The following is a 21,729-nucleotide window of genomic DNA, read 5'->3' as shown; positions in this document are numbered from 1 at the left end:
TATGCAAGGCATATTAGCGTATCAGTAACTACTGAAAAGCATTATAATTTGAAAATGTTGTTTAGGAAACACTTGAAGATCAAAGATATTTGTGATTCAAATTACAGAATTGGCTATTAAATGGGTGCCTTCATTTCATTAATCTTCCATGAGCCCTGAAAGCACATGCTAATGTGACACTGCTCCCCGAAAATGAAGGCTGTTACTGTTTTCCATTGTTTTCTTTTGCTACCATTTTATCTTTGTGCAATCCCAGCCTACCTCTTCCTATGAGCACCTTACAGCAGCAGCTACCGATTATACTAAACACACTGACAATATGACAGGTGTTCCTACAAAACCACCACACACTGATTACCTATCAAGTCACAATGTGGTGTTTTTGCTCAAAGGCACTAAGTTGACATCACACACCCTCAGCAGCTTCCCCTCCCCATTAAGGAGCACAGAAAGCATTGATGCTGCTCATTAACTCATGGAGTATCTTGCAAGCTAGTGCACAATAACACAAACCTCCTAAAGTGTCACTGCTTTCTTCTGGCACTTCCCTTCCACTTCCATTTTTTGCTTAGATGTAACCGACTCCATTCTGCTCTTGTCTACACTTGTTTTGCACCAGTGGGCTCAAGAGGGCTTTTAAAGCATGGCAGAAGGAAGTTGTGTCTTGCTGCCGCCACATACCTTTTGCCAGGGTGTAATTAGTGCTCCCAGTTGTGCTGGCTGTTGGGTAGGGAGAAACAGTGCCACGTAGGACTGGGGGATGTTGTTCAGATGAAACAAATTTCATCAAGCAGATTCAGTTCAACTAAAACGTTTCATGAATTCCCATCAGATTTGCTCAATTGTTTTGATCTAAAAACAAACAAAAAAATCCAGTGGTTTGGTTTTGACCTTTGTTTCCTTAAAAAAAAAATGGGTAAGCTATGTTGCGCATTTGTAGAGCCATAATATAAATATATATTCTCTGCTTTTAAGACTTGATTAGAGTGTAGATAGGCATCTAGTTCTGTACTGAGACCTTTTAACCTAGTTTCCCAGTTAAGACCTTATTAATTTAATTAAAGTAAATGGTGGTTCTGTTTTAAGCACAAGATAACTGAGATTCTTGCAGTGGAGTGTTGATAAATAAATAGTTGATCCCAACATATAATCTATTATGCTGTGGATCTAAGGGACAGTTTCAAAGTGACTGATCTTTAAAATAGCCTTTTAGAGGCAAAGAACTGGGATAATCAATACTGTTTATATTAAACAATTTTGCCTGACAAATGGATACCTTTGACAAAGTTTTGTTTCTTCAAGGCACCATGAAAGAAAGATCCAAACTAATGTTTTGGGGTGTTCAAAATACAGTTTGGATCCAAATGTTGCGTCTTTCTGCTTACTTTGAAAACTATAAAAATGCATCCTCTCAAGTCTCCTTTCAGTATGTATTCTACTATATGGGTAGGACATTGCTTTATTTATTTTTCCAGCTTTCTGGGCTCCATTTTTGAAGTCTGAGGAAAATACTTGAATGTCTTATTTCAAACTTTATAGGTGTGAAGTCATGTGTTGATGTTGAGGAAGTGGTGAGGGAGGAGGAAGTGGCGAGGGGAAAATTCAGAACACATTGGGGGTAATGATACAGCATTGAGTTGAAAACTATTTTGTTCACTTTTCTTAAGAAAGCAAAATGGAGGCAGGATCAGGCCCAACTTTTTGTAACTCATGCCCTGATTTTTATGGAATAGCAACTGATATATAAAGCCACCAGGGTGCAGGCTGTCCCTGCAGGCTCACTGAATGCATTATCCTTTTCTGACACAATTTCAGTTTTATTCTATACAAACATCTTCTCCATGTCAAAACCAGGCTGCTGCTTCTCCTGTCTCTTCCATCATTTTTAAAATGTTCAGCCCTGTGGCTGAATTACACTAAATTTCCAGAAAAAAAATAATGCATCTGCCACATGCATCAGATGAAAGAGGCTTAAATGGGGCTCAGGATCACATAGTATACAGAAAAACCTTGTGAAACCCCCTCTTCTCGGCAATTTTTTCCAAAGTGGCTTGGTGGAAAACCCATGTAGACAGGTTTTGTTCTGGTACGTGAAGTCAGCATGACAGACCCTTCCCATGATTTACTAAGAGGTCCTTCTGGAATTTATCTGGAAACTGTTTGTTTTCTGAAGTAGCTAACTACCAACTGGGATTAAAAATAGCTTGGGAGAGGCCTGTTTTCTATAAATTGTGCCAGACTGCGGCTGGCCCTGCATGGATAAGCAGGGGGAAGGAGAAATGGGTGCAAGGAGCATTCTATCCCCCTGCCTCTCTCTCTCATGCTGCTGTACAGGATTGGTTACAATCATGATGAGGCTATAGGCATAGTGCTAATCTAGCACTATATCAACTGCATTGAAGACAGGCAGCATGAGGATAGGGTTCTGACCACAGCCACCTGGCAAAGATGGCCTACAGGAAGTGGAAATCACATGCTGTACACTGCTTAAATGTGGGCTGGGAAACAGAGTCCACAAGCCTGGGTTCCACTGTGTAGTGTAGACATGCCTGAAGTGTTCAGTATTTTTCTAAGCTCCACATGTCTTTGTGGTGCCAGAGGCTCTTCTATAATTCATTATACCAAGGCCATGCCCTCACAAAAGGCAGCTCCTCTCACCATAAAAGCTCTCTTGACCACTTCTGACTCAGAGTGGTGCAGGATTCTGCCATTGAGATTTTCTTCCTTTTACTACTACTTCCATGCAACAGAATAGGGATGGAGTTTATTTTTTGGGGTGACAGCTTGCAATTAAACCTTGAAATTGTAAGTCCTGTATTTGTCAGACAGGGAAGGGGATAGACTTTTTTAGATATTAATATCTAGCACTTCCATGGTGGTTTACATCCTCAGAACTTTGTACAAACTAAGTCATTATGTCTGTACTTCCACACAGAGGCACAGATGGTCTTCAGATCTACCCTTGGAAATCCCCCTTTCCAGGCAGAGAGATTTATCTGTGTGGAGTCTTTTCTTCCCCCTCTTCTTTGTCCAAACCCACCCATAAGTGCTTCATATCAAAAAGACTTTACGAATTTCAGGGAAGGAGAGGGAATTGAGCAAGGTGTCCCCTGCTCTGTCTTGATTTCTGTTGACAGTGAAGCCAGCAGGCATCTCAGTAGGATGGCTCAGGGAGGGTTTCTGGTGTTAGAGGAGGCATGGGCTTTGAAATCCAGGCCTCCATTAACTTGTCACACCTAAGGGACAGTAGCAGGAAGTTTCCATGAGGGGAGTTAATGAGTCTTCCTCTCCCCTCACTCCCTTCCTGCAGGTTTTTCTCATGGGGTTGGGGGTGAGGGAATTTAGCTCAGAGGAATTCAGAGAACACTGAACAGAGAGGTAAGGGATACCCTCCTCCATAATGGGAGTAAAATGCTACATTGTGGAAGCAAATTCAAAACAAACCATTGACCAACATTGGGACATGCACTGCTGCCTGACTCAGAGAAGGCTTTGAGTAATAAGCCCCTCCTATTAGAGAAACTCTTAATAAAAAGCAAATTGTTTCAAGCAGCAGAATATGAAATGGTGCATTTTAGAGAAAAATTGCTGCCATGGCATTTCTGCAGTATATGGTAAACAGTGTTATCCAAGATGCAGATTCAAATCCCTCCAGCAAGCCCATGCTCCACAAAAATTACAGAGCTTCAGGATTTCTGCCAAGGAAACATTATAAAATTTAAAACCAGGAGTGAACAAACACATTTACCTAGCAATATAGTTAATGCCACTTCTTGCTTTTTCTTCCTTTTTCTTCCCCCTTTACATACTGTGCTCCCTCTTCTCTAATTCATCCCTGGGGTACCCCCACTGACTTCAGTCCAGTAACATCAGAGAGATTTGATTTCTCCTCTCCTCTTTCCCTTTTAAATTCTCTCTTCCCTATTGCCTTGTCTTATCTCCCATTCTATTTATCCAAGCTTCCCTCCCATCCCCGCCCTTCTGGGGCGTAATCCAAAGCCTATGGGAGTCTTTCCATTGATCTCAGGGGGAACAGAATCATGCCCCGACTTCTTTGAAAGAAAGCAGAACTCTCATCTGCTCCCATCTCCTTGCCTCTGTCCTGACTTAGAGCAACTTCTTTCCCCTCTCTCACTTCATCCTCTTGATACTTTTGTTTTCCATCTCATTTAATGGCCTCATTTCTCTCCCTGTTTTTCTTTCCCTTAGCTTCCCTAACAACCTCCCTGCTCCCTTCCCAAAGTTTTACAGGTCCCTGTGTAAACAGATCCTTGGAGCCATTCACCACCAGGGCCGCCCAGAGGATTCAGGGGGCCTGGGGTCTTCGGCGGTGGGGGTCCTTCCCCTCTGGGACCCGCCGCCAAAGTGCCCCGGAGACCCACGGCGGGGACCCCCCGCCACCGAATTACCGCCAAAGACCTGGCAATTTGGTGGCGGGGGGCCCTTCCGCCCCAGAGCGGAAGGACCCCCCCGCCACCGAAGATCCGGAGTGGAAGAAACTCCAGGGGCCCTGGCCCCACAGGAGTTTTCCGGGGGTCCCAGAGCGAGTGGGGGGGGCCCTGCTCCAGGGGCCCCAAAAAACTCTCGTGGGGGCCCCTGCAGGGCCTGGGGCAAATTGCCCCAATTTCCCCTCCCCCCTCTGGGCAGCTCTGTTCACCAGGAGCCAAAAGGGTTTCCTCAGCTGGGGATAGGATCATTCTGCCACAGTGGTACCAATCCAGGACCTAGCAATACAAAGTACATTAGAAGGAAGAATCCTCACCCTGTTTTGATTAACTTGCAGTGTGTGAAAATCAGATTTATCTGGATTTAAAAAAAAAATCTGCTAATAATAATGTCTTGTAAATACCCAGTGACTGCATCTAACCTAGAGCCTTTTTCAGGGAGATCTTTTTCTTGACATGGCATGTTTTACAGTCCCAAAGGGCATAGCATGCAGTGCTGAAAGGCTGAAGAATAGATTTAGACCTAATTCCCACTACTTTAGGATTCTCAAAAGCAATTTTTTCCAGGGATCACATTTCCTTTGATCTTGGGATAATTAATTATTATAGGTATCCTTGAACGAAACTAGGCATTCTGTTACTGTACTCCTAAGACACTGTATACACAGTTACAAGGAACAAACTATCTGAATTAATAGTTTCAGTATAGGTGCATGCATGGTGTATTTTCATGACTGCTTGGTTCTGATATTTTTAAGGAACTGATTATTCATAAATACCAAACATGACCATGACATTCAAATAACATAAATATAATTTTAATTGTATTCACTTTGGTGTAACTAATATATTTTTAATTTTAGTACTTTGAAAGAGGAAATTTTGGTTCTGTTATGACTGAAGTTTGTATGGAGAGTAAGTACAAAATCAGGTCCTAAATGTGTCCTTTAATTCCCTTCTACTAGCATACCAGAAAAATGGCTTGGTCTGATGTTTTCTAACTGCTGCACTTCAAGTTTTCTTCCTCTTCCCCTCCCCCATGGTGAGTGGGAGTTTATATTAGTGCTAATAGTTTTAGATTAATTTTGTTTCTTTTTTCAAATTGTCCATGAACAGCTTATGATTTTTCTCTATCTCTTCAGTTTTTTTTAATTAGTCACCGAATAACTTCAACAAATATTCTAGGTCTGTAGAGCGTGCATGTTCAGTTTGAGACTCAGAGCTTGGCTTGTTTAGCCTAGCCAAAAGAAGGCTGATGGGAAATATGATCGATCTCTATAAATACACCAGTGGGATAAATACCAGGGAGAGAGAAGAGTTGAGTTAAGCACCAATGTGGATATAAGAGCAAATGGATATAAACTGGTCATCAACAAGTTTAGGCTTGAAATTAGACAAAGGTTTTTGACTGTCAGAGGAGTGAAGTTCTGGAACAGCCTTCCAAGGGGAGCAGTGGGGGCAAAAAACCTAACTGGCTTCAAAACTGAGCTTGATAAGTTTATGGAGAGGACAGTATGATGAGACTTCCTACAACAGCATGTAGCCAATCTGCAACTGCTAGCAGCAAATAGCTCAAATGGCTGGTGATGGGACACTAGCTGGGGAGGGCTCTGAGTTACTACAGAGACTTCTTTCCCAGGTGTCTGGCTGGTGGTTCTTACCCACACATTTAGAGTTTTGCCCCAGATCAGATTGGCAAAGACCCTGTGGGGGTTTCACCTTCCTCTGCAGCATAGGACATGGGTCACTTGCAGGTTTAAACTAGTATAAATGGTGGATTCTCTGTAACTTGAAGTCTTTAAATCATGATTTGATGACTTCAGTAACTCAGACAGAGGTCATAGGCCTATTACAGGAGTGGGTGGACAAGGTTCTAGCCCTTCTGACCTAGTCTGAAAGTGTGTTTTTAAGTAGCTGACATTCAAAGTCAGAAATGTGTTGGTTGGTTCTGATTGGACACATAGGTCACATGGTATGTTTGTTTCCTTAATGGATGAGCTTAAGCCTTAGGACTGGTCTACATGAATACTTAGATTCATTTCAGCTTGCTGTTAACTATCCTGCACTAGCCTGCCATGCACTAATTGTCCATGTGGGTAAACTGTTTATACCCTAGATTGCTATGTTTCGTTAAAATGTGAGGGTTTTTTCCTCCAATTCCATGAATCTGAAAATATTCTGCCCATTTGGATCAGGTGCCAGCTGTAGTTGAGTGTTTCTCTCACCAGAGGCTCAGATGCCTCCTGCCATTACTGTTCACACCTCACCAGTTATGTGCCTCTTGGAATTATTGCAACTAGCCAATCATCATGAAAGAAGGCCTACAGGATGTCAGGTTGAGGATTCCAGAGGTGGTTGGTCTGAGGTGATAATGAGAGAGTGCAAGGAGTGTTAACCAGATAAAGAAATGCTGTGCAACTGAAACCCTTTCAAACCAGTAATGGAAATTGCAGACCCAGTGATTGGCTACGTTTGTTTATGTAGTGAAAAGTGTATTGATTTGGGGGAGGGGAATAAAATTGGTTACTTGAAAATATAAAGCTAAACCTTGGGACCCTTACTCAGGCCCACTAGGAACTGCATATGGGTGTGCTGCTGCTGGAGCCTGCAGGTGGAATTGTGGCTGACCAATTCTTCCTGGGCGCTCTCAGGAAGCACACGCCAGAGTGGCAGCTCTATCCTGTCTTTGGGAGGGTCAGTGTGCCTCCCAACTATCTCTAGCACTTCTGGGTGAGCTAGTCAGGAGCTTCTCAGCAAGCCTTTGGCTGGTCCCTGCACAGAAGTACAAGTGTGATGAGTTCCTTGTGTCCTTTCCCTGTACCTCTGAAAATGCTGGTCTGGGTCTGCCCTCAGGTTTTACTTATTCCTCTTTTTCACATATTACTCAGGAAAAAACACATCAGTCTAGTGTAGTGGTTGCACTGCAGTCTGGAAAGGCTGAGGAGAGACTAAGGTCTCTTAGTCTATATTTGGTGTAGTATTCCATCTTCCGAGGGAATCTCATGTTACCTACTCCCTTTTCCTACTTAATAAAGGATCTATACTAGGAGAGCATATTTCTGTTAACTCCCCACTGATTTCAGTCACAAAATCAGAGTTCATGATTCTAAGGAACGGCAGGAGGGAAAACAACAGAATAAAGACAATGGACTTCAAGACGGCAGTCTTTAGCAAACTCAGAGAATTGTAGGGAAAATCCTGTGGGAAGCAAGCCTATGGGGGGGAAAAGAGGTAACAAGAATTAGCAGTGTTTTAAAGAGAGATTAAGGGCATAAGAGCAAACTATCCCAATGCACAGGAAATATAGGAAGTAGGATCAGAAATCACTTTGGCTTAATCAGGAGATCTTCAATAATCTAACTCAAAGTCCTACAAAAAGTAGAAACTATGTCAAATTACGAAGGATGAAGATAAAACAACTCTAGCATGCTGAGACAAAATTAGAAAAGGCAAGACACAAATTGAGATTAAAAAAGTAACAAGAAAACATTTTACAGATTATTAGAAGCAAGCTGAAGACGAAGGACAAAGTAGGCCTATTACTCAATGAGGGGAGGAAAGCCAATAAAGAAAATGCAGCAATGGCCGAAGTGTTAAATGCCTTTTTTTGTTTCAGTTTTCATCAGAAAGGTTAGCTGTGATCAGACAACTAACATAATGAACATGTAAGTGGGGTAGGATCTCTGGCTAAAATAGGGCAAGAACAAGTTAAGAATTACTTAGACAATTTAGATGTCTTCAAGTTGTCAGGACCTGCTTAAATACATCCTAGAATACTTCAGGAATTGGTTGAAGAGATCTCTGACCTATTAGCAATTATCTCTGAGAACTCATGGAGGACAGGAGAGATCCCACAGGAGTGGAAAAGAGCAAATATAGTACCTGTCTATAAAAAGTGGAATAAGGACAACGTGGGGAACTATAGATCAGTCAGCTTTACTTCAGTACACAGAAAGATAATGGGGCAAATAATCAAACAGAATTTGTAAGCACCTAGAAGATAATACGATGATAAATAACCATAAAAATGGATTTGTCAGGAACAAATCATGTCAAACCAACCTAATATCCTGCTTTGATAGGGTAACAAGCTTTGCGGATACGGGAAGCTGGAAATGTGATATATCTTGCCTTTCATAAGACTTTTGATACTGTCTCCCATGACCTTCTCATAAGCAAACTATGGTGATATACCCTAGATGAACCTACCATAATATGTGTGCACAACTGGTTGGAAAAATATATTCAGAAAGTAGTTATCAACTGTTCATAGTCAAGCTCAAAGGGCATATCGAGTGATGTCCCACAGAGATCTGTGTTGGATCCAGTTCTAGTCAATATCTTTATAAATCAGGGGTTCTCAAACTGGGCGTTGGGACCCCTTGGGGGTTGCAAGGCTATTACATGGGGGGTCGCGAGCTGACAGTGACCAAGCCCCGCTTTGCCTCCAGCATTTATTATGGTGTTAAATATATTAAAAAGTGTTTACTTTATTGGGGGGGTTGCACTCAGAAGCTTGCTGTGTGAAAGGGGTCGCCAGTAAAAAAAAAGTTTGAGACCTACTGTTATAAATGATTTGGATAATGGCATAGAGAATACATATATAAAGTTTGTGGATTATACCAAGCTGGGAGAGATTGCAAGCCCTTTAGAAGACTGGATTAGAATTCTCAAATGATCTTGAGAAACTTGAGAAATGGTCTGGAATAAATAGGATGGAATTCAATAAGGACAAATGCAAAGTACTATACTTAGGCAGGAATAGTCAATTGCACAAATACATAATGGGAAATGACTGTCTAGGAAGGAGTACTGTGGAAAGTGATCTGGTGGTTATAGTACAGCACAAACTAAATGAGTCAACAAAGTAATACTGTTGCCAAAAAAGTGAACATCATGCTGAGATTTATTAGTGTAAGCAGAGTCAGGATGAATTGTGAATTGTGCTGAGTTGTGGAAAAGAACTTCAGGGGCTGGTCTTGTTTGCATAGGCACACTCACCCTGCCTCGCATGAGCTCACAGCTACCCAAATGGTCACTTTGGCTGCTGTGGGATCCCCAGTTTCTCTGGTATTGGGGCAGGAAGAATAAAGTGTTCTTACCCTGATTATGTGAATCAAGGCCAGTGGAACTGTTTTATGACAGAGGGACTCACCATCAACTAAGTAGCACTTGCTAGACAAGGGACATGGCTTCCAAAACCCAGTGAATTGAGAGAGGCTGGGGACAGGCATTTGTATCTGATGGTTTAGGCCCCTTTTGAGGACCTGAAACACTAATTGCACCTCCTTCTCTCTCCACTGTTCAATAGCAGAGTTAATTTTGATTCCATTAAGAGTCTAATTACAGGCTGCTGTGCTGAATTCACTTTGGGTCCATGGGGCATCAGCATTGGGGCTCCCCTACTACAAGCTGAAATCACTGAAGAGCTAAAATTATTAAGAGCTGAGAGCTCTGTTAACTAGTGGGGGAGCCTGAAGATATATTGCTAAGCAGCTGGCAGAGTGGAGCAGTTTGTGGGATGGTTGGAGCGGCCCACGGGATGGCTGGTGGAGCGGCTGGCAAAGTGGAGCAGTTCGTGGGATGGCTGGAGAGGCTCACAGGATGGCTGGTGGAGTGGAGCGGCTCATGGTGAAGGCTGCAGCAGAACCCCACGGAGAGGCGGGGCAGTTGGCCTCAGACCACGTAAGGTGCCCCTTAATAATCCGTGTACTCTCTCTCCCCCTGTCATTTCCACCCAGCTGGGGGGTGTAAAACTCTGCAGATAAACTTTTGAACTCTGGGGCTGCACTGGCCAGGGACAGCGACTTTTGGGGTGTTGGACTTTGGGGTGATCTTTTGGGTGGTTGGACTTAAGACTCTGAGGGGAAAAGGATACTGTCAAACTTACCTGGGGGTGGGTCTTTTGCTCATGGTTTGTGTTATGAATCCTGTTTGTGGTGTTTCCCCAACATAATGCTGCATTGTTTCCCTCCTTTATTAAAAGGATTTTTCTACACTCAGACTCCGTGCTTGCGAGAGGGGAAGTATTGCCTCCTAGAGGCACCTGGGGGGTGGTATGTAATTGTCCCAGGTCACTGGGTGGGGGCTCGAGCCGGTTTTGCATTGTTATTGAACGGAACCCCTGGATACTGAACCCAGCCCTTGTTGCTGCCAACTCAGACAGGCAGAAGGGTGACATTAGCAAAAGTGTTTATTAGCAAGACATGAGAAGTAATTCTTCTTTACTCTAACTCTACTAAGCTCTGATAAAGCCTCAACTGGAGCAGTGTGGCCAGTTCTGGGAACCACACTTCAGGAAAGATTTGGAAAAACTGGAGAAAGTCCAGAGGAGAGCAACAAAAATGATGAAAGGTCTAGAAAATGAAGCAAGATGGAAACAATTGGGTTTGTTTAGTCTGGGAAAGAGAAGTCTGAGGGCAGGGGACAGAACTGTATTCAAGTAAAAGGTTGCTATAAAGAGGAGGGTGATAAAATTGTTCTTACCCTCTGAGAACAGGACAAGAAGTTATGAGCTTAAAATTGCAGCAAGGAAGATTTAGGTTAGACATTAAGAAAAACTTCCTAACTTTAAGGGTAGTTAAGCAATGGAACAAATTGCCTAGGGAGGTTGTGGAATCTCCGTTACTAGAGGTTTTTAAGAACAGGTTGGACAAACAGCTGTCAGGGATGGTTTGCTTAATACTTAGTCCTGCCTCAGTGCAGGGGACCTAGATGGCCTGTTGAGATCCCTTCCAGTCCTATATTTCTATGATTCAGTGATATCTTGTGTATTGCATATCTGTCACTACAGAGTCACTATTCATGTCTTAGCTTGCTTTTAGTCAAACTGTAATGTCATGGGCATTAATAGCCTGAAAGAGGCAAAATCATGGTTTAAATCAGTAGTCAGGTGACATGGATTCTATTCAGGCCTCTGGCACTGACCTGCTGAGCAACACTGAGCAACTAATCTCTCTGTCCCTCAGTTTTCCCATCTGTAAAATGGCAGTAGTACCCACCTCCAAGAGGTGCTGTGAGGATTCACTCGTGCACAGTTATAAAGCACACCGATCTTCACATGACAGACACTATACCTAGTGAAGGTATTTTATGGATAAATTGTCACTAGCTCTGTGCAATGAGCAGATCAGTGGAAAAATGTGCAGGAAGCCCCCTCCTACACAAACACTTGCAGTATTGTGCACAGCCTTGTCACAATTGCAACTTTGCACTCTCTGTGCTAAATTCAGAGTAAGTCTAGAGGAAATCCAAACTGATGTTACATCTTCTTAGACTCCCTTAGGGTGACTTCTTTACACTCATACACACCTGCCAAGTGGTTGTAAGCAGGTCCAGTGGAGTCTAACTGAGTGTAGGGGATATAATTTGCACCTTCCCTCTGAATTTGGCCTTGTGAGCATAATGGTTGCTTGCACCACTGGCAGCACTAGCTTTTCCAAAGGAATGGGATGGGAGGAGCTAGATCCCATGTTGTGGGGTACACACTGCACACTTTCAAAGGCTGACAGCAGGGGTCACTCTGTCCTGTGTTCCCCTGGCACTTCAAAACTTTGTGCCTGCCTGAGGCACAATGTCTCTCAGAGCAGCTTCCAAATCCCTGTACCACCAGCAGTGGCAGTACAACCCCATTCTGTCGCTTCCTGTATAAATGGACCAGCAGCAAATACACTATCCCTAGAAGTAAAACCAAGGAGTACATCTAGGCCTACAATAAAACTGGACATCCCTATAGCTCTGGTTACTGTTTTAATTCAACGCTATTAGTAAAATGCCATTTGAAAATCTGGCCACTCGACCTGAATTAAAATATATCCCTCTGAGTGCTGAGAGAACAAATGAGTTTCACAAAGTGAAATGGGAATTTGACCTTGAACATGAAAGCAAAGCCCTGACTGCGAGCATAGAAAAATGTTAGCTTCCAAGACTTCACATAAGAAGCAGAACTAATTAGAAAAGATTAACAGAAATGAGGCATGTAATAGCTGGAATGAGGCATGACTGCAATATGAAAGGCTGAATTGCTGGCCTTGGCATCAAGGTCAAAATCTGAAAAACTACACAAGTCATGGTTCAGGGTTTTTTTTTAAAAGGAAGTGACAGATTTTGCAGATGTTCCTGTGATAGCAGCACTCATCACATGGCTATTTTGTACACAAGTGCCTTCTCCAGTCCAATGTTGTTCTAAGATATAGTGCCATGGTATGGTTCTGAAGGCGGGCGTCTCAGTGAGGGTAATGCTCCGCATTCCTTTGGCTCCCCAGGAGTTCTGTCAGAAGGGCATAAGAAATAACATGGCTGTGATGCTGGGATCCTGCAGAGGAGATTTTGAAAGGAGAGGATTTTGAGCCATGCTTCAGAGCTAAATGTTAAATGTTTTTAAGGACACTGATATTTGATTTCATTTATTTCCCAGCCCTAATCTCCCTCTCCAGTTTTTTAAATTGTGTCTGAAGTGGGAGTTAAAGGCCTCATCCCAATAATTCTGTCTCCTCCATTCATCCCCTAGCATTCCCCAAGCCCTAAATCATCCATTGGATTGCTACAAACATCCCAGAACTGGTAGTGAAGTTCTTCTGATGGCCTGGCTAAGACGACTGCTATACCAGCACTATGATAACTGATTCAGCCCGACTGAAAATATTTCATTTCTTTATTATCAGTTTTATGTCAATTCTTCTAACCCTTCCCAAAATGCTTTGTGGAATGGCTTTATTTTCTAGAAGCCAATGTTATTGTAAGTGCATAATACTTCAGTTACCACTGAAAATACAAACACTGAGCAGTTGATGAAAGAAAGCAGTCACCCATGAAGACAGACTCAAATTTTTCAGTTCAAGCTAATTCACAACCCTAGTATAAAAGCCATCCAAGGCTGAAAGGTGAGAGGTGAAGCAATCTGCCAGCTGTCTGAACATCCAGTATTTGTGTGTGTGTGCATGTGCATGTGTTTGATAAAATAAGTGGAATCTTTATCTGTTTGCAAAATATTTGAGACAGCTTCTCTGTACTAAAATAAGGTAAATTAAATCATTTGTAAGTCCCTAAGTGCATTTCCCCCAGAACAACATGTTCCTTTGTTAGCTCAGAGAACACATCACTATCATTCAGATAACATTAAAAAATAAATTTCTAAAATGATTGCATCTTGCCTGTTACATAGAAATCCCTGTTATGTGTATAACCACAACCCACTTGCATTTAACAGAATGCAGATGCTACTACCACAGAGTAGAGCAACATTTAATGGGCAAGGATTATTACCACTATTCAGTCAGTCATCAAAGAAGATTAAAGAATGTGGTCCTACTTGTGATGGCTCCTAATGCAGGGAAGGAGTCTCAAAGGGAATCCTCCTGAATCCACTCTAAAATAAACCGTTCCTGATCATAAGCTATTAAACAAAGTTTGTGTATATAAACATAAACTAGGACACAGGGCATGACCAGTGATAAAACAAAATGGACTGGAGTTACACCAGTATAAGGCCAGAATAAGTAAGACTGGAATCAGGGCTATTGGATGCTGTGTTTGGTGCTGCAGGTGCACCTCTGAGTCTTTTGGGTCATGTGATGCAGCCCATATAAATGCCACAGAAAGCCTTGGATGCAGCATAACTACTGTGGTTCTGTTTCTCAGGGAGAGCTGTATAGAGCACCACTTCCTGCGCCCTAGAGCAGATAGGATTTTTCAGGGCAGGGTGCAGGGCTAGTACATCCCTGTCTATATAGAACCACCAGCCAACAGCCTCCCCGTGGGTGCAGTGTCTGCTGGATCTGTTGCATTCTTCAGGCTATAGCAGTGGTCACAGAGCAGCTCCACATTTGCTCTGCAGCCTGGAGGGAAGAATTACATCTCCCCCCACTCAGCCCACCAGATCTCTCCACTGGCCAGCCTGTTTAGTCAGTCCATGTGCTGGGAACAAGGGCGGCTCCAGCCACCAGGGCAGCAAGCAGGTGCTTGAGGCGGCCAACGGAAAGGGGCGGCACATCCGGATCTTCAGCGGCAATTCGGCAGCGGGTCTCCCAGTTCCTCTCAGAGGGAAGGACCTGCCGCTGAATTGCCCCCGAAGAATGAAGCGGCAGCGGTTGCCAATCGCGGCTTTTTTTTTTTCCGCTGCTTGGAGACGGCCCTGGCTGGGAAGAGGATTTGGTCCTTTTCTCTATCACAAGCAAAGACCCAAGTACTGGAAGGTCCACTAGTTCTTTGTGAATTTGAATGTACTATGGAAAAAACCTCTTAAAATGCAAACATAGTAATTGATTTAGGTTACCTGGTCTCCTCACTCCATCACAGGAGCCCCAAATTGGCTGCATGTTGGATGTAATTGAACTAGACGTGAAATGCTAAAGATCGAAAGGAACAGACAGTTCTCATTATATCAAGCAGAGGGCGTTTTTACACAGACCAATGCTTGCAAAATGTTCACTCTGATTAAGTGTGAATATAGAATTACAAATGTCAGTGGTATTTCATTTGGAAAAAAATCCCTCCAACTGAAAAGGCAAAGATGATGTGGATGAGTCTAGGGATAGCAAATGAGCATTGTTTTATAGGTGCTACAAAAAACCTGGCCATTGATTGTCCTTTTCAGTTACATTGTAGCTACATCATTTTGTGCTATCCTATAATAGGGCACACTGTAATGTGCCCTTTCAAATCCTGAAATATAAGGGCAGTGAGCAAATAGGTTCGGGTAAAGGAAGTCTCCTTCTCCCATATGCTCCCCTCATATCCTCAGATGTTTTTTAGATGGAAATTCAAAGGGAATTTTTTATCAAGATTTTGAAATGTTCAGAAAATATTTTGTTAAACTTCTGTTCTACAGCTGGACTAGAACAAAAAGAGCCTTGAAGGCCCTGCACAGCTCCACTCCATCCTATAGCTTTGATCTCATCTTCGATTACATCCTTCCCAGCTCCACCAACAAATGCCAGATTCAGTGCTGCTTCTCTCACTGACCGCTCCATGCCATTTACCACACCAGCCTCTCGGCCCTCCTCGCCCAATCTGCAAAGCTGGCACCTTCCCTCTCTTTATGCCCTCCCAAATGCTAATTCTCCACTCTGTGCTGGCACTAGCAAGTGGCTGTGGCTGGAGGAAAGTGAGTGTGGCCAGGGCTTTTCTTTACATGGTGCCAGACTTCAGCTGTGTTTCTGGCCCCCTGTGGATGTTGAAGCCTGGTATGAGGGAGACCAGCTTGCACAGTGGAGCAGTGCTGGTATAAGCCAGTGATATACATACACCCTAACCTGTGCTCTGCATCATTTGTCTGCACCCCAGGATCTGGCCTATAATCAAAGCCATGCATGTGCTGCTCAGTTTATTCTTGCACCTGAGTGTTCTACTGAAATTTATATTCTGACCAGCCATTATGGCACATTCAGCAATGGATACTTCACATATTTAAGAAAATGTATTTAAAAATCAATATCACCATGCAAACAAACCAGAAGTGCCAGTCACTGGTTTTGAAAGGTGGATGAGTTATGATCCTAACTGTTGATTTTACTTTATAATATAACATGGACTCTTCCTTCAGGTGTAAGAAGTCTGGATGCTATACTGTCCCCAGATTTATGAATGGTTATTTTTCATGGATCCATTACTGAAACTTCTTTTTAACCATCTACAAAATATTACCAAGCTCAGAGCACTGCTCAGCATATCAGATTAGGAACAACTAAGGTATGTGGCTGTCTTTTCAGCGCTAAATTATTGCACTTGATTTTGGGAGCTCCTGTTCATGTTGCATAATAAATGCAAATTATTTGAAATGCCTTAGACCAATGGTTCTCAAACTAGGGCCGCAGCTTGTTCAGGGAAAGTCCCTGGAGGGCCGGGCCGGTTTGTTTACCTGCCGTGTCCACAGGTTTGGCTGAGTGTAGCTCCCACTTGCTGCAGTTCGCCGTTCCAGGCCAATGGGGGCTGCAGGAAGCGGAATGGGCCGAGGGACGTGCTGGCCGCCCTTCCTGCAGCCCCATTGGCCTGGAGTGGTGAACTGCGGCCAGTGGGAACCGCGATCAGCTGAACCTGCAGACGCGGCAGGTGAGCAAACTGGCCCGGCCCACCAGGGGCTTTCCCTGAACAAGTAGCGGCCCTAGTTTGAGAACCATTGCCTTAGACCCTTATATCCACATCCTTATAGACATGTGACTTTATTGGATGTTTTTCTAAACAATATGCTGTATGAATTATTTTGGGGAAGTTCTGTGCCCTGTGTCATACAGGAGGTCAGACTAGATGATCACAAGATTAGATGGCCTTGGAACGTATGAACTGTCTGAGTGTATTGCTCCTGTTTCAAAGTCTTTGCTTTGGCTCCCTGTCAAATTATATATTGAGTTCAAAGTCCTTTAACTCCCATTCAAAGTTATGAATGAATGTGGCACAGTCTACATAGCAAATCTTCCCTCTTGAGTACAGTTTTCTTCATGATCCACCCCCTTTGCAGATAGAGAGCTGATAAATACGGCTCCAGGAGATGACACTCTGTGATGGGTGTCTCCTTGGCTGGCACAGAGCTGGTGGAAAAAGCTCCTACTATCATCCCCAAAATGGGGACATGTTGCCAGAGGCACAACCAACACACACTGTACATCAATTATTCTCAGCTCCCTGTGGCCACTTGGGTTCCACTGGCAGCTTGAACATAAGTTACAGCAGCCCTGAGGCTTATTATTTGAACTAGGTGCCAGTCAGGTCCCTGATAGCCCCAGAATACAGGAGCACAAAGATGGTTCCCATAGACCTGGAACAATGGAGACTCAAGGCCATTGTGTTTGTGGCTAATTATTTAGGTAGGAATCAGCAGGATATTAGATTTGTCCAAGTTATAAATCTGAGTCAGTGTGATCTAGGGCTACGTGCCCTGTCTGTGGGACTCGCTGAGAACTAAAGATGCTTTGTCTGTCTCAGGCTAGGGGAGATTAAAGAAATAGGATTCCATCATGCCTGGCCTTGTGCAGATGAGCTGGGGAGGAAGAGAGTGGAGGAAACCTCTCCCTTTGAGCAGCACCAGCTCAGGATGCATAGGCACAGTGCCAGTCCATGTGCTCCTCAGTGTACAAAGACAGCTCCAAGCTAGTACCACTGTCCATGCTCTACTCTGCACCCTGGCTAGTAGAGTGGGACCCAGGCAAGGGCCATTCACACAGTGGTTTAGTGGCCACACTTCTAGAGGCATTGTGACTCCAGCCCCCACTGCAGAGGCTGCATAGAGGCTACTCCAGCCTAAGCTTACAGCAACAGCTGCAGAATCTCTCTGCCGATGCCTGGAGAGAGAGGATTATTTTCCTGTAGCCCCAAGGGGTCCTCTAATCCCAGCTGCTTGGGCTATGTGTGAGAGAGAGGATTTGGGGCTTCCAGCAGAAATATACAAACCATTGTACTATTTGTGCAAAATAGTGACATTTTCTAGAGGAGTAAAAACTAATCAATATAAAGTGAATGTAAGACTCTAACTTGAAAATCTGTTTCTGTTTTTTGCCAGGTTATTTTAAATTTAATGTCTGAGGCCTTTCATTGATGAGGCCAATGTGAAAAACTATAAGGAAATAAAGAAAAGTTCAATTTAAAGGACTGATTTATAAACTATCTTTAAAATCAACAGTTGAGAATAGCAGCATAATCTGTATGATGCCTGTTGTCTGTACATCCAGATTAAGGATAAAAGTCTCCCTTAAGGGAAAAAAAAAAGTAAATATCAGGAACAAAAAGATTAACCTTTGATTATTTTTCTGACTCTTCAAACACTGCAAAGTTGCTTAGACATTAAAATATTACATTTGATTTTTTTTATTTTTAAAGAGGTGCCTTACAATTAATCAAACAGTGAATATTTAAGGTGGATTGAAAAATCTAATTTGGCTGATGGGGTTTGAACAGCCTTTTAAGTAATCCTGCCTAGTTCCCATGGCTATTGGTTAACTACAAATTTCCACTGAGTTCACACCTGCATACTTTGTTGAAGAGCATTTGGAATTTCATTGCTGTAGGATTCCTAGCTATTTAATTCAGCCAATGTGGCATTGAACAAAATTAGTGGTACCTGTTTCAGTATTATATGCATACATAATATAACACATAATAATAATAATAATAATTGATTAATCATTCTCTGCATATATTTGCTGCCTTTTATCCAAGGAGCATCGTGTGCTTTTCAAACAATTAATTCAGCCTAACAATACCTTTAGAGTTAGAGAAGTATTATTCCAGTGCTACAGATGCTAAAACTGAGGCATACAGATGTTAAGTGACTTACTCAGCATTACACCAGGTCCCAGTTTCCTGGCTCCCTATTCTGTGACTTAAAGATGAAATCTGAAAAATTGGCCAATAAATATTAAAATCCTAAATACACAATAGGATATCATACTAGTGATGTGAACCCTGAACATTACAAACAAATCCAAGTCTCATAAATTGTGAGTAATACATGTTACCAATCTTTTGATGTACCAAGTGCATTTTGATGGTAAACCCAGATCTGTAACCTGAAGCTTTACCACGAGGCCGGATCAAGTCCTGGGAATTAACAAAGTATACCTTTGTAATAAAACTGCAGTTTCACCAGTTTCTGTAATAAAACTGAAGTTTCTAACATGCATGACTACCCATTAGAGGAATAACTCCCAGGAGAAACTCCCTGACAATGGGTAAAATTTTGGAAAAGGTCTATGCGACCTAGGCTCCTAAATGTCAATCTCAAAAGTGACTTTGTAGCCAGGTTTCATTGAAAATCAATAAGAGTTAGGCTCCTAAGTGCCTAACTCACTTTTAGAAAAGGGAATTAGGCTCAGAAGTCACATAGGGCCAGATTTTCAAAGGTATTGAGGCACCAATATGCATCTTCAGGTGCCTAAATGGGGTTTTCAAAAATGCCCAAGCATGTTAGTTGCCTAATTCCCATTTCAATCTGCATCTTTTGGCACTAACACACCTTTGAAAATCTAGCCCTTAATCACTTCTGACACTTTTACCAATCTATATATAGCATTAATATGTTTATATCCAGTGTTCAGGTCTCTTAAAATGTTATTACTGGTCTCTCACTACATATGTCAATGCTGCGAAATGATGTGCATAGCCTGTGCAGCTAGCTGGAAATAAATGATAAATACTCATCGAAATTCTTTTTTTTTGTTATTGGTGTAATAGATCATTATTCACAGAGAACACCAATTTATACGGTTGATTAATGATCTTCCTACTGAATCTCTTTCCTTTCCCTACGTCTTTCTGATTTGTGACTATTTATATTCCTATATTGAACTACCCAAACTTTTTTAAAAAAATAAAAAGCTGATAAGTTAGATTTCAGCAGTTTTTGCAAAGGTAGCAATCTTCCCTGAAGTTAATATTTTCTCATTGGTTGTCCTAAAGCTCTATACTGTTAATATTAACTACAAAGGCCAAATTAAAGATCCATAGTCAAGGTCTGTAGACTAAATTAGTAACTAACCTGAGAGTGAATTTTCCCACTTTAAAGTTCTCACCTTGATGAGTCCCAGTTACATTTTCCCTTTAGTATCATTTTCTCATTCCTTTCTTAGAATCATTATTTCTGTGTGCTTCATAAATGCACACATCTGCACACACACACACATCTTTATATAAACAAACAAATACAGTGAAACTGTATTATGAGGCACTTTACCAACCGGAAAGCTCTCTAAACTGGCATTTCTGATCTTCATTTAAAGTCTGCTTTATATTCCGGTTGGCACAGCGCCAGCAGGCTCCCTACCTGACTCTGTGTGGCTCCCCGGAAGCGGTGACATGTCCCTGCTGCTCCTAGGTGGAGGAACAGGCATAAGGGGTTTGGAGTGTGGGAGGGGTTTTGGGGTGCCAAATCCAGGTGGCTCTCACCTCGGGAGGCTCCCTGCAAGCAGCAACATGCCCCTGCTGCTCCTAGGTGGAGGCATGGCTAGGCAGCTCTGCATGCTGCCCCTGTCCCCCATCCTACACTCCAATCCCCAGCTCTGAGCCCCCTCCCATACCCAAACTCCCTCCCTCTTAGCTAACATGCTGGATAACAAAGCTTTTACTGTACAGGGAGAAAATGTTTTTGAGAGGTCAGAAAGAACAGTTATAACACTTACATATCCTTCCTGGCTCTGCCAGTTTTGACATAGACTTCAATGGGAGCAGCATCAAGCTTTTGCACCTAAATTTTCAGAAGTGTCCATTAATTTTGAGTGTCTTCACTTTGTCATAACCACACTGGGATATCTAGAGCCTAATGTAGAGAGTCTCCGCGCCCCCCAGTTCCCATTTTAGGTCCTTCACAAAACATGCAGCAGTGATGGCTTTCTTGCTGTATTGGAATGTGAAATATTTAATTGCTGTGTTGTAATGTGATTGGGTTGTTCAGTTACTGAATGGTGGTTATGAAAAGAAATGGAACCTGGCCCAGTTCTTTTAAGAGCTTAAAAAGTCTCTTTCAGTTATAGACAGACACGTAATAGTAAGGGGGAATTTGATTATTAGAAATATAGACAGTTGTGTTTGTGATGACTGGGAGAACCACATGGTGAATTGCCTGCTGGGTAGGAAGGGTGCAGATCTCTTGAGATATCTAGATAGACGTATGTGCAGTAGTGGAGAGGACCTCGTGGTTGTGGTACATGTAGGTACCAGTGACTTAAGGAAAGGTAGGAGGGGGTCCTAGAGGCCAAATGTAGGCTGCTAGGCAGGGGCGGCTCCAGACCCCAGCACGCCAAGCGTGTGTTTAGGGCGGCATGCCACGGCGGGTGCTCTGCCAGTCGCCGGGAGGGCGGCAGGCGGCTCCAGTGGACCTCCCGCAGGCGTCCCCCTGCGGAGGGTCCGCTGGTCCCGCGCGGCTTCGGTGGAGCCGGGGGATCAGCGGACCCTCTGCAGGCATGCCTGCGGGAGGTCCACCAGAGCCGCGGGACCAGCGACCGGCAGAGCGCCTCCTGTGGCATGCCGCTCTGCTTGGGGGCGAAATGTCTAGAGCCGCCCCTGCTGCTAGGTATGATATTAAAGTTCATTACCTCCATGGTAGCATTCTCCTGAAATGCTTTCAGTTCCATGCACATGGCCAGTTAGACAAGCAGAAGTGCAGGGTCTTAATGTGGGGTTGAGACAACGGTGTCCGGGGGAGGGATTTAGATTTATTAGGAACTAGGGAGCCTTTGGGAAAGGAGGTGCCTATACAGGAAGGAGGGGCTCCACCTAAACCAAAATTGAACCAGACAGTTTGCTGGCATGTAAAATTAAAAGGTTGTAGAGGAGATTTTAAATTAAGGGCTGGGGGAAA

This window comes from Mauremys reevesii, linkage group 8 (assembly GCF_016161935.1).
Source record: "Mauremys reevesii isolate NIE-2019 linkage group 8, ASM1616193v1, whole genome shotgun sequence".
NCBI lineage: Eukaryota > Metazoa > Chordata > Testudines > Geoemydidae > Mauremys > Mauremys reevesii.
This window is presented reverse-complemented; position numbering follows the sequence as displayed.